At 43.4% G+C, this 14,455-nt stretch overlaps 1 protein-coding gene and 1 long non-coding RNA gene across 5 annotated transcripts in view; one reads left to right on the forward strand and one right to left on the reverse strand.

The window, feature by feature from the left end:
* The window catches only part of Pls1 (plastin 1), a 110,335-nt gene that overhangs the window by 72,608 nt on the left and 23,272 nt on the right, over positions 1-14,455 (reverse strand).
* On the forward strand, positions 1,498-6,108 carry LOC120094232 (uncharacterized). 2 transcript variants are annotated; one of them, XR_015627952.1, is made up of 4 exons: positions 1,498-1,895; positions 2,387-2,453; positions 5,432-5,489; positions 5,895-6,108. It is a non-coding gene; the product is annotated as an uncharacterized LOC120094232 (long non-coding RNA). The 2 variants fall into 2 exon arrangements; XR_015627953.1 differs by lacking the exon at positions 2,387-2,453 and having other exon boundaries at positions 1,517-1,895.

The following is a 14,455-nucleotide window of genomic DNA, read 5'->3' on the forward strand; positions in this document are numbered from 1 at the left end:
TAATTACTAAAAAATAACTTTTGTGTCAAAGGTTAATGAGATAGTTCAGCAGGTAGAGAGGCTTGCCTGATAACCTGGATTCAATCCACAGAACCCCCATGGTAGAAGGAAAGAATCAATTCTAACGAGTTGTCCGCTGACCTCCACACTCACTCCCCACACACACAGAAATAATTTTTTTTCAAATTTAAATTAAATTGTGTGTGCAACTCAAATATTTTGCAAAGCAAGAGCATTTAGAACACGCATGATTGTATCCTCAGGGCAAGAGACTCATCTTTAAAATCTCTATACACAAGGGGAGGGGGAGGGGTTAGGGAGATGTTTGTCCGGAAACCGGGAAAGGGAATAACACTCGAAATGTATATAAGAAATACTCAAGTTAATAAAAAAAATCTCTATACACACACACACACACACACATACACACACAGTACACACATGTATGAGCACACACGGGCACACATACTAGGAGATCTGTTTCTAAAAGCTTTGTCAGCGTCTGGAAGAATATTTCTATACTGTGTGTGCATGGTTTGCAATTGTGTGTGCATGTAGGCCAGAAGTTGACACTATTCATCCTCCTCCTCCTTCTGTAAGACAAGTCCTGTCACTTTCTGTCAGACTGGATGGCCAGCAACCTCCTTCCATCCAGGTTTCAACAGCCCTCAGCTCTGGATGTGCCGCACTGCTGGCTTTAGATGTGGCTGTGCCAGCGCAGGAGACACCTTACATACTGAGCCGTCCCCCAAGTCCTCCATGTCTTAAAAATAGTCTTATTTCTCTAAAGGTTCTAAAGCATCAAGCTAGTACAACCCAGGTAGAGCGACCCAGGTAGTACAACCTGGGTAAGAGCGAGTTCATCAAGCTCTACACTTAGAATTTATAATATTTCCTGGGTGACTACAGTAATTAAATTTCAAAAAAATAGGAAATATTTTCATTGCCCTTGCCCTCAATATATTTGTTAGGTAATGTGATAGAACGTGAATTAACACAGAAGTCAGTAAAATATGAATTAGAAACTTCATCTTTAACAACCCTACTTTGACTGGTTTCTATTAGACGTTTAGCAAAGGTTTTGAAATGGATGTTCTAAAGAGACAATACACATACAGATAACACTGTTTAAAGTTACTTTGATTCAGTTCTTCAACTCAGTTCAATTAGTGGCTACTAAGTATCTCCTTTGGCCAACATGCTGCAGGGACTTCTCCAGCAATGCAGACAGGCAGAGAAGACACCACACAGAGCTCCGAATCAACCTCTGAAGACTGGCAGGTCACAGGGATTCTTACCATGTTAATTCAGCAACTGGGAAAAACACAATAGATGCCAGACTTTTAGCATCTGAAAAATAAATGTTCCTTAGAATAAGTAGGCGACAAACTTGTTGTGACTTTAATACATACAGTCAGCTAGAAGGAAGGGCTGGGTAAGTATAAGGAGGAACAGGAACAGAGAGGCGTGGGAGGGGGAGCTTGTGGCCTGCAGCAAACACCAGTGATCCTGCTTCAAAGCAGAACGTTTTTCCCCAAATCTAAATCACCAAAGAAACAGCCCAGTGTAGATTCTCTCCCCTACCTGCACGGAGGTAAGGGACTCTGCAACCCTGCCTGACTTGAAACAGACCTCTTAAGACCAATTGCTTTGTGATGCCAAGAAGTGCATGCTGGCACAAGCCAGATATGGGCGTCTCCTGAGAGGCTCTGCCAGAGCCTGACCAATACAGACAGGATGCTTGCAGATAACCATTGGACTGAGCACTGGGACCCCAATGGAGGAGTTAAGAGAAAGGACTGAAGGAGCTCAAGGGGTTTGCAACCCCATAGGAAGAACAACAATATCAACCATCCAGACCCCACAAGAGCTCCCAGGGACTAAACCACCAACCAGTGAGTACACATGGAGGGACCCATGGCTCCAGCCACATACGTAGCAGAGGATGGCATTGTCCAGCATCAATGGGAGGAGATACCCTTGGTTCTGTGAAGGTTCATTTCCCCACTGCAGGGGAATGCCAGGGCATTGAGGTGGGTGGGAGTGAGAGCATCCTCATAGAAGCAAGGGGAGGGAGTATGGGGGGGGGGGGGGAGGAGATAACATTTGAAATGTAGACACATAAAATATCCAAGAAAAATAAAATCTTAAAAAACAAATAAGAAAAAAAAAAAAAACAACAAAACTATTTGCTTTTAAGTCTGGCCAAGACATGTTATTTTTTGTTTTTTGTTGTTTTGTTGTTATTGTTTTTTAACCTTAGAAAAATATCTAGTTAAGTCACATTTTCTGTTTGTCTGCTTAAGATTTTATTTTATTTGAGGTGTAAGGGGCTTCTGCCTGTGTGTGCGCCTGTGTACCACACACATACTTGGTGTCCACGCAGGTAGAAGAAGTCAGGATCCATCTGGAACTGGAGTTACAGACGGTTGTGTGCCACCATGAGGATACTGGTAACTAAACCCCGGTGCTCTGCAAAAGCAGGAAGTGCTCTCCCTTAATCACACTTTTGCAGGCTCCTTTGCAGCTGTCGGCGAAGGGGCGGGGCCTCAGGATATATACATTGATAGACAACCCTATCTATGCAGGCCCAATTATCTTTCACATTAGTAAAGAGATTCAAAGTGCAGAGCCGCTGAACCTATTGTCCTTAACTTGAACTATGGAGGGAAGGAGACCTGAGCAAAGTAATGCTGGTAGGTGGCCTCCGATGCTCAAAATAACCCCACGTTCATGCACAGCAAGAAGGGGAACCCCAGAGGAGCAACTTCAGCCGACATCTGAAATGAACCCCGATAATGATGCACCCCTAGAACCTCTAGAAAGGATACAGTCCTGGCTTTTGCCTAGTGATCCGTAAGCCAGGCTCCTGACCTATCGTACAGGGAGGTAATAAATGTGTATCAGCCACACTGCCAGGTTTGTAGCCATCAGAGCAAGTGAGAGAGGTAATATAGATTCAGTTTTATTCCAGACTCAGCTAATTCTATCAGCTTGGCCTTGAACAGGTCACAGAGAGAACAGCTATTGCTTAGAAGATGGGGGTGGGGTGGGGATGAGAGCAGAACAGGACGTTTTGGGAGAGGACCAATGTTGTCTCTACAGTTCTCCTTAAATAGATTTTCCCCCTCAGTCGCATTATATAAAACACACTGGATGACTAGCTCAGGGATGCACAAGGCTCCGGGTCAATCCTCAACTCCGAAACAACACCACCACAACAAAGCCAACTGAGAAGTTGGGCGAGGATTTACGTTAGCATCTTAAAAAGACAAATGCTTCAAAAATGTAAATATTTGAGAGTTCCCAATGTTGTGAAATATAATGTTCGTGGGGAAGGGGTTCCTGGCAGGTACGTGTCAAAGTGTCCCCATGAGAAATCGCACCACACAAGAGATCTTTTAGTAAAAAGGGGTTTATTTGGGAGAAGAGTAGGAAGGGGAGAGAGCGAGGGCCTGGAGGAGGGTAGACAGAGTGGAACAGAGCCACTGGGGGTTGGGGAGGGGGGCAGAGAAGCAAAAAAAAAAGGAGAATAGAGAGGCCTGCCTGTGTAAGCAGAGAGAGAGAGAGAGAGAGAGAGAGAGAGAGAGAGAGAGAGCACTTTACATGCAGTGCCTGGCTGCTGCAGCCATTGCTAGGTCCCTGGGAGGAGCCTAGCTTTTCGCCTAGAAGCTAACACCAATAATGCCAAGCAAAGGCCTTTGTCTTCGCTTTATCTTTGTCAATGGATAACTCCCAGAGATGGTTCCTGTGACCCTGCCATTCTCACTAGCAGTCCTTCAAGCAGACCCTGGAGTGACATGAGATACAGATCCCCAAACCCCAAAGATTCTCATTCAGAAGTTCTAGGGTGAGGCCCCGGGATCTGACAGGAGCAGGAAATTCTGAAGTCTGTCCTGTAATAAATGTCAGGTAATGCTGGGTTAGTCCCATCTTCTCCCCCAGCCACCCTAGACCTCTGCTGCTCTGGGCAAGACTCAAAAAGCAACTCTGGTCAGAGGTTACCCTGGAAGCTAGCCCGTCTAAGAGCAAACTAATGGGTTAACTGCATGGGTTTGACATGAGCAGATCTGAATCCACTCTGACCTCTCAGTGTGCTTTGGGCAATCCACCTTATTTTCTGTGCCTCCAGTCTGTCTTCTCATTTGCATAAAGGAAGCGGAAGCCTACCAACCCACAGTGTTGCTATGACAGCTTCAGCAAAGTCCTTAAGGCAGCTAGTTAGGTCCTATGATTACCAGCATACCGCACTTCTATTTTTAGATGAAATCTGGGCAAAATACACATTCTGAAACCTTCAGTGTTTTCATTCCTATAACAGAAATGTAGAAAGACGAAATCTTCGGTGGAAATAAACTTCCAACCTGAACGGCATGGGATGCAGAGTGCTTACTGAGGTCCTGTTGGGGAAGAAGAGAAAGGGGGGAAAGGAGCCATCGGAGCTCTTTGAGGCTATGTACACCACAAGGGGCATAATTTTACTCCAAAAATCCCAAAACAGTTGGCTCAAACAAAAAGATGCTTTCTTTAATCACAGGTTATCTAGAAAATCTGCCTTTTGCTTTTGACCTTTGGATCTGAAGCACCAAGCTCATGGGTTACTGAGAGCCTTCCAGGACAGATCATTTTATTAGCTAAGTGGGTGGGCCTCCATTCTGACTGGAAGATGGTTGAAATCGAACTGGATGACTCACAGTTAAATAATCCCGACTGGCAGGTGCATGTGAGGCCCAGACACAATCAAGTCACTAAGCATAACCAATCATTAGCATTAAAGTGAAGGACAATGAAAAGCAAAGAGCCCAGCAGACGCTAGGACACTTCATTGTTTAAAAAGATTTATTTATTTGTTTTATGTATCTGAGTGCTCTATCTGCATGTACACCTGTATGCCAGAGAAGGACATCAGATCCCATTACACATGGCTCTGAGCTACCAAGTGGTTGCTGGGAATTGAACTCAGGACCTCTGGAAGAGCAATCAGTGCTCTTAACCACCGAGCCATCTCTCCAGCCCCTGATTTTTATGGTTAAATGACAAGTAGCTAAGGTCACAAACTAGAAAAATGAGAATATGATTTAATTAATAAAATCAAAGACAACTGAAAGTGCAGAATTAAGTAGGGAGTGACACAATAGATGCTGGGTGAGACCAACACCCAAATGGCAGTGCTGGGGACAATGATCTGCACAGGAGGACTCTGACCGGGAAAAGAGTTGGCTATTGGGTAAACAGAAGCCTCAAGGCAGGGTTCTGTTAACCAGGATCCTCCTTTACCACTCCCAAAGGTCAACCACCTGAGTCAAAGACATCCAGTTCCAGGTCAACCTGAACAGCCTGTATCATCATCTCAAAGACCCTCCGGGATGCTTGACTGTCATATAAAATCTACTTGATCTTCCACCATTTTCCTTCTCTCTGCTCCTGACAGGCAGCCCTGGCAGTCTGGTCTCCCAATGAACTGTTCCTTCTTCCTACGGAGTGGTAAGGTCAGTAGTTTTACTGCATCTTTCTTTTCCCTCTGTGTCATTCAGCCCTGTTCCCTTATGTCAGGCTGACACAAGCTGAAGTCATCTGAGAGAAGGAAACCTCAATTAAGGAAATGCCTCCATAAGATTGGGCTATAGGGCACTCTAGGGCATTGTGGGTCGTGACCTCTTTGGAGGTCAAAAGACCATTTCATAGGTGTCACCTAAGACCTTCAGAAAACACAGGTATTTACATTATAATTCATAACAATAGCAAAATTAGTTATGAAGTAGCAATGAAAATTATTGTATGGTTAGGGCCACCATAACTTGAGGAACTGCATTAAAGGGTCAAGCATTAGAAGGTTGAAATACTATTATAGGACACTTTCTTAATTAGTAACTAATGGATCCATCCCCTTGCAGATGGTGCTATCCCTGAGCTGGTGGTCTTGTGTTCTATAAGAAATCAGGCAAGGCAAGCCATGAGGAGCAAGCCAGTAAGCAGCACCCTCCGTGGCTTCTGCACCAGCTCCTGCTTCCAGGTTCCTGCCCTGTTTGAGGTCCTGTCCTGATTTCCTTCAGTGGTAAAAACAGTGATATGGAAACATAAGTCAAATAAACCCCTTTCTCTCTCCAACTTTGGTCATGGTGTCTCATCACAGCAATAGTACCCATAGATAATTTACTTCATCAATTTTCTTCTCTCCTCTCTTTCCTTCTCCTCAACAGATGAGAGACTTGAGTGTCAGTGTTTCGTTTGTAGAGTCAGGGCCTCACTTCACAGTCCCAGCTGATCTGGAACTCCCAGTGTAACCCTCAGTGTGCTGATCCTCCTTCTCACCCGTCTCTGTGCTAGATGACAGGACACTCGTGCCAGGCTCAGCAGTACACATCTATGGAAAAGTATCATTAAAGGCACCAGAAGAGAACTGATTTAGAGCACTTAGGTAAAACAAAAACAAAAACAAAAACAAAAAACAAACAAACAAAAAAAACCCTATGAGTTTAGCGTTAGACTTACATTGAGAAATGGTGGCCAACAGACTTGCACAGTCTCAAATAGCATATATATGAATCTATATTAGCTACTAGTCATGGGGGTAGGGGGTGGGAGTATTTTGACCCAGTCTGAGGTTAGATTCTATCATGACAGGGACAATAGAGGCAGGAGCAGAAACTGATCACACTACCCTTACAGACAGGAAGCAGAGAAAGATAAACATGTGTGTTCAGCTCCCTTGATCCATTTTATTCAGTCCAAGACCTTGTCCCGTGGGAAGGTGTCACCTGTGTTTGGGACAGATCTTCCCTCCTCCATTAATGTAAAACACTGAGAGCCTGGCACAGAAAGATACCAGACACAAGACTATGTGGCTGACCAATTAGTTTGCATCAGGGTCACCACCTGGAGATCTGAATTGATGGAGCCATGTCTGGAAATCAAATTGCTAAATCAGTTAACTGTAAAACTCGTTTACACGATTAGCATTGCATTATCAATAATATTTCTGTTCACTTTTCTATCCTTTCAGGAGACTTGTGGCCAGAGTTCCTGATTCACAGTCTGACACAATGGAGGAGTGGACCAGACAAAGCTGGTCCGCTTCTCCTTTGGTAGCAGTCAAAAGGTGTGCAGCTAACTGTACAGACTGGATTCCCCAGAGCACGACACAGATCCAGTAAGATAAGGACTCTTTCCTAAGTCCATCAGTTCCTGATTTAAATAAACTTCCAGAGTCTGGGGTGAAAACCTCAGATCTACTCCTGACAAGCCTGGGGCCAAATATCTCTACCTCTCAGAGCCATAGCTCCCTCCCCCTTCACAAGGCATTGGTGCAGAGTTCCATAATTAACATGAGTTGGGGGCTCTCCTCCATATCTGGGGAGGGAGTGTCTCTAAAAGTTAATCACCTACGACTTGACACATACAAAACAGCACTGTCTGCTGTCTGTCACACTGAAAACGGGAGAAAATGTGCCTTTGTGTGGTCCAGAGATTTCCCCAACTGTCTCTAGACCTCTGGTCTCCTCCAATGGAGTCATGCGCTTGCTAGGAAATACAGCTAGAGTTCAATCTCTCCTCAGCTTTCGGAAGCAATTGAATTTTTCAAATGCCTAAGATTTCTACCAGCCATATCGTACTGATTGCTAATTCTGATTATGTATTTTTAAATTCTACCAACGTCACCGTTGTTTATTTCATTTTTTTTTTTTCCTGGAGATGAGGACTGAACCCAGGGCCTTGTGCTTGGTAGGCAAGCACTCTACCACTGAGCTAAATCCCCAACCCTATTTCATTTTTTAAAAACCACACATATTCTTTTTTAAAATTCAGACAGATTCCAACAGAAGAGCACCCTGCAGCCTCTGCACTCCTCAAAAGTCCCAAGATCAAAACCCAGAGAGAGCCTAAGAGTGGAGGCAACCAAAGGGAGCCTGAGGAGGCACAGTTAAAGTAGGGTGGGGTCCTGGAACCAAAGGCCATCCAGTGAAACAAAGAAAATGGTCAGTACCTTGTGCATTTTAGTAATAATGTAACAATATGAGCACATTAGTTATAACTAATATAACATGCAGTATATAAGACGTTACTAATAGGATCAGGGGCCAGCAGGGGGACACAGGGAATACTCTGTATGTCTGCTTGATTTCCACGAAAATTCACATAAAAGATAAAGTCTGTTAATATTTTTTAACATCACTACAATGAGATACTGTCTCACACCCGGTATGTGGGCCATCATGAGGGAAACAAACGTTGGCGACAGTGTATTATGTGGAGAAACATAAACATCTTCACACTGCCCTTGATGCAGCAGCTTTGGAAAAGTTTGGCAGCTCCTTGAAGTGCAGTCACCAGTGACTCGGCATTTCCACTTGAATTCTAAAAATACCCACAAGAAAGAAAAGCAGGGTCTGTAGAGATGACTTAGCGGGGCAAGAACACGGGCTGCTCCTCCAGAGGACCCAGTAGCATACATATCCCAGGATCCACATGGTGGCTCACATCTGTCCTAACTCCAGCTACAGGGAGTCTAACATCGTCTTCTAGCCTCCTTGGGCAATCACAAAAAGGGCGTATAGACATATGTGCACTGAAGGCAATATAACCATGCACAGAGGTTGTTTTTTAATTTAAGAAATTAAAACAAGTGCATTTTCCTCAAGAAAATTCACAAATGTTCATAACAGCGCTGTTCGTTAGAGCTGGGCATCTCAAACTCTGCCCTGCCCTGAGTTCCTCCCTATTCCACAAAACTGTGGCGTGTAGACCTGAGTTGACCCCACCGCCTTCGTTTGAATACAAGCACAGAGAAAGAACGACTACACGTTATTCGGCGCGCCACCCTGTCTCGCTTGAATCATGAGGCAAGGGCTGGTAACTTATGCAAATGAAGAGGTAACAGCTACAAACTTATCAGAGTAGACTGGGAGTACATTGTGTCTGCCAGGGGCACGAGGGTGTATTAAAGTCCTATCTAGAGGATGAAGAGATGGCTTAGAAGCTCAGAGCAGCTCTTTTCTCTTCTTTCTCCCGTCCTTTCCCCTTGTCTCATTCTCCCATTAAATCTCTTCATGTGGGAAAAAAAAGAAAAGAAAAAAAAAATAATCTCAGAGCACTTGGTCTTGTACAGAATCGAAGTTCAGTTCCCAGCACTCATGATGGCTCACCAACTATCCGGAATTCCCAATCCAGGGAATCTGATGTCCTCTTCTTCCCTCCACAGGTACCAGTCATGCATGTGGTGTACATACGTGCGCGTGTGTGTGTGTGTGTGTGTGTGTGTGTTCCAACAAAACACTCATACGTATAAAATAAGTCCAAAAAAGAAATAAACCTACTTTGTGTTTTTCTTCTTAAAGTATGTGTACGTGAGAGAAATAGGCCAATACCAGCTCAAGGGCTTCATGACCACACCAGACCAATGAGGAGTGTAATATTCTCACTTGAATGTTACAATCCCCACAAGGAGAGCACCTCACACTGGAATAACAATGCTCACACCCACCTGTCATTTCTCTGTGCTGGGTCATTCAAGATATCAAAAGGCAGGGAATTCCCGAATGTCCCTGGGGGTTTAGCTCACAATGGTGCTCTCAAGAAATTCCATCCGTCCATTCATCCCTGTCTATGGCTGTCTGGATGAAGTCCTTCATCTCCGCCTCGGCCTCCAGTAAGCCTCTTTGAACTCTGTGTTCTTTAATCTGTGTGCGCATGCCTCAAGCAGAGTGTATGACCGGAGTTCATTTTAGTGTTTCTGACTGGAATCAAAATAACCTGTGTTTGCCAATGGCCAGTTACTAGGAAGAATCAAGACTATGTCATAAATTATAGCCAATGAAAATAGGTTGTGAATTTATTATTATTAAATTCTGACATTGTAGAAAGATGCAAAAAGTGTCTGTTTCTAACATAGGGTGCTCATGACAATAGCCTAAAAAGGAAACTCCAAACAGATTGATCTTTTTAATGTGGTGCTGCCACACAATGGAATATTATAGCCGTAAGTATTAATATATACTACATACAACATGGATGAATCGTGAACATATTATGCTAGGAGCCTGCCACAAAGGGGTCACGTGACCTGTTCATTTGTAATTTTAAAGTTAGGATGGGCAAGGCAATATACACACCTACAGCAGCATTCCAAAAGTGGAGGCAGGAGAATTAGACACTAACTCTCCTGGCAGGAATGAGGATATTCTAAGATAGCTCTGCCCCTCCCTTTGGCCATCAGACTATTAATACAATACACCCCAAGATTTTAGAATTTCCCCAGAAATCTCATACTGAGAGGAAGAAAGGGTTGAGAGCCCAGTGTTAGCCAGAGCCCTGGAAGAGACGTTACACAGTTTTGATATCAAGTCAGACCACGATGCAGGAGACTCAAGGAGAAGACACTGGCAGTGAGCAGGCTCACATCTTGATGGAGACTCTTAGCTAAGAATACTCCCTCTCCTCTCTTTAAACCTAGATCTCCTGTGAGGACTCGAAGATGGACGTGGGGATCACTAAGTGTCTTTGTTCCTCTTCCGGGTATGGAATAGCTCTTATTTTTCTGCCTTTAATTCATATTTGCTTTTGTTTTCTTTTGCTTAAACAGAACTATTCAAAATGGGCAGCCTGGTCTACTTTGTTGGGGTTGAATGGGCTCAGAGTCTGACCGTAATGATTCTGATAACAATAAATTCATGTTATTCTCAGCCACACATAGTTTGAGGCCAGCCTGGGCTATATAAGGCCATCTCAAACAAACAAATAAAATCCTAGGTAAAAATATAAAGGAAGTCTCTAGACATGGGGACAGAGAGGATGGGGGTGGGGAGCTATGGTTGGAGATGAGGAGAGGATGCTAACAAAGAAATATTCTAAAATCAATCATCTACTGTAATATTTTGACTTTGTTTGTTTGTTGAGACAAAGTTTTCTACGTAGCCTTATCTGGCCTACAACTCAGTATGTTGACCAGGCTAGCCTCAGACTCAGAGATCTGCCTGCTTCTGCCTCTGGAGCCCTGGAACTAAAGTCACGCACCACACGCCCAGCTTAAAAACTGACCATCCACCACTTTAAGTGGGTGGAATTCATGGTACTTTATCTAACAGAGCTATTATTTTAAAACTAACACTATGTCATGCCCTAAAAATACTGAAGACTATGTAAGGCAAAGACTTTGACAATAAGCTGTTAATACGAAATCTCTAATTTCCCCGGAAAGTCCCACTGCGTGGTTTTGTAACCTTCAACATCAGTGCCCAAGTCCCTAACAGAAGAAGGGACCCATGCATTAGGAAGTTTTCAGTGTGTCTCCATGTCCTTAGATTAGTTAGATTAGATCAACGTGAATGACCTCAGGGCCCCTTCACATGTTCCCAGGACATGAGACAGTATACAGGATATCTTCACTGATCCTTAACAAACATGCAGCTTCATGGGTATCTTAAAGTTCCCTTTGTAACTGCTTCAAGATGCAGTCATTTCCTCTTAATTACTAGAAAATTGGGCCAGTGGGTAAATGTTTACTGCTAAGCCTACAACCACCGTTCCATCCCCAGGACCCACATACCGGAAGAGGACTGTCTGCCATTGTTGTCTAACCCCAATATGTATATGATGATGGCACAGACATGCACACACAAACACACAAAGGAAAGAAAGGCAATACAAAATAACTTAAAAAAAACATACTGTTTTCCATTCTCCCTTTTTAAATCACTGTAACCACACTGGCAATGTTAACCTTATAACCATACTTCAAGTGTAGCTCATCTCCTACAGCACAATACATTTGTTTACATAGGAAGACACAGAATAAAGAAACTCTTGGTCCTCCATTCACTTACGGCAGGAAGAATGAACTGTAGCAAACTGTGCATTAATAAACAATCCTTTAAGCATTATTGTAAGCTACTCTCCCAATCACTTTTAATCTGGTTTCTCCCAACACAGTAAGAAAGCATTTAAATTGACTGTTCATTTATTTTAACAGTAAAATCAGTTTCACATGCAAGATTACCTCCTTTATGTCAACCACTGTTACTACATACTACTTTATTCATACCTGGAGTTGGTTTAGAATAGATTAAAAAATGTGGTAATCCTTACTATTGTGAATTCAAGTTATTCAGCTCACTCTAGAAAAATGTTAAAGTAGCTCTCAGGACGTCCTGCCAACAGCCCAGATCTGGGGTTAATATACAACTGTCCCCCTCATCATGGAATGTATGTCCTAAGACCCAACGGATGCCAGGAACCATAAAAGGCACTAGGCCACCAAATCTATTCTATTATTTTCCCACAGAACTTTTGTTGAAAGTTTAATTTATAAAGTAGGCCTGATGTAGTGATTTGAATAAGAATGGCCCTGTAGGCTCACATACTAGACCTCTAAACCTGTAAGCCAGCCCTAATTAGATGTTTTCCTTTCTAAGAGTTGCTGTGGTCACGGTGTCTGCACAGCAGTAGGGCACTAAGAACAATGTCTTTAGCAGCTATTTGGGGACTATGGTTTTCCCCTCTTCTTTGTGGTTCTGCTTTCTATGGTTTGGGCTATTCATGTCAACTGTGATCCAAAAATATGACATGGAAAATTGCACAAATAAGTCAGAAGTTTTAAATGGAATACCACAGAGAGGGTTACTTGAGCACAGTGATACTGTCTAGAGTCATTCAAGATGACGACTCACTAGTGACGGGTGGGTAGCGTACAGAGTGTGGGTGTCCTGGGCAAAGGGCTAACTCAAATGGTAGGGTAGAATTCGACCACACAAAATGTCGTGCTGCTTCAGAAGAGCCGGTAATAGCATAAGGTGGCAACACAATGCTGAAACCATGCACCTCTCAGGCTCATCATTCAACTCAGAACCAAAAAGAAGGGTGAGCTCACTAAAATAAATCACATTTTAATTGAGCTTTTCTGTGTGTGTGTGTGTGTGTGTGTGTGTGTGTATGTGTGCACGTGCACGTGTGTGAACATGCATGTGTATGATGTGTGTACATGCATGTGTGTGTACATGCAAGTGTGTGTACATGCGTGTGTGTGTGTGTGTGTGTGTGTGTGTGTGTGTGTGTGATGTACGTGGAAGTGTGAATACAATAGTACATTCTTGGTATCAAACTCCAGTCATCAGGCCTATACAGCAAGCACCTTTACCCTCTCAGCCATCTCGCCAATCCCACAATAAAATATATTTTTAGAGACAGAAAATACACACAAAGAAAGGGAGAGAAAGAGACTGATTGATTGATTGATTGATTGGTGTGTCCTTTGGAATTATAACCAGTTTTCCTCTTACTAGGTTGCATATTTTTATTAGAAACGTCTAGTAATGAATTAATTTGTGTAACCCCTTAAGTCATTTTACATATACACTTTATATATACACACTATATATAGCACTTTAGGGCCTATTTCAAACTGTATTATTCACGGGTGAATGTGCTTTAAGATAGGGTACCTCCTATTAAAATCCTTACATGGCTAGAAGGAACCACTTGTCTGGAGGTTCCCTGACAATGCAGGAATCTTCCTCTGGGCTCAAAATGTCTGATGGTGTTCTCAGTGTTTGGATTGCAGAAGTTACTTGCCTGCTAACTCAACAGATTCTAAAAGGGTTTTGTTTGTTTGTTTGTTTGTTTGTTTGTTTGTTTTTCCTATTGTCACAAGATGTTAGTTCTAACACAGAGGGACAAATGAACAATGGCTGTTCTCAAGATGAGAACTTAGCCCAAGATAAGGTAATTAACCTATAGACAGGCAACATTCCAATCTCTCCACAGCCCTGAGATTCTAATCAGCCAATCAGTGACTGCAGACAGATTCCTTCGGGGAGTTTCCATTCACGTGCAGCCTGTCTTCAGCTGCTTTTGTTCTTGGGGCAAAGGAAAACTTACGCCTGGATAACACTGTCAGTTACAGCATCTTTACCCACGGTGTCTACCTGGGTCTACAGTGTAAAGGGACAGGTATGTCAATAGGTATTAAAAAATGGACAGTTTATGGAGAAAAGGAGCCCCAAAAACTCTAAAACTGTACCCAAGGCATGTGCTGGCAACACAGTTGTGACCATTAACAGAACCCCTTTCTGTCCTGGGAAAACCAGGAAGGGACGAGCTCACAGATCAAAGACTCTAAACTTTAGGAACACTAATTCATTTGAAGAGAGAGCTGTGCTCGAGAGGCCTAAGGAATTCACTGCTCCTCAAAAGCAGCCTCGTGGGAAAGCGTTTCCCAGGCTCACCACACACAGAAGCTACCATGCAAAGGCCAGGCTCTGCCAGCCTTGGACCCAGAGTCGTAACATCTTGTTCAAGGTTCTAGAAAGTCACCAACCCAGGTGTGGCGGGCCAGAAGTCTCTATAAGGAAGCCCTGAGAGGCCATTGTGTGAAACTGGGAAGATGAAGCCCAAGTTGCAATGGTGACCCTGAGTTGTAAGAGAGGGGCCAGAACCATGGGACATCTGCCAACAAAAGCAGAAC

The sequence above is a fragment of the Rattus norvegicus genome, chromosome 8, assembly GCF_021556685.1.
Source record: "Rattus norvegicus strain SHRSP/BbbUtx chromosome 8, alternate assembly SHRSP_T2T, whole genome shotgun sequence".
Taxonomy (NCBI): domain Eukaryota; kingdom Metazoa; phylum Chordata; class Mammalia; order Rodentia; family Muridae; genus Rattus; species Rattus norvegicus.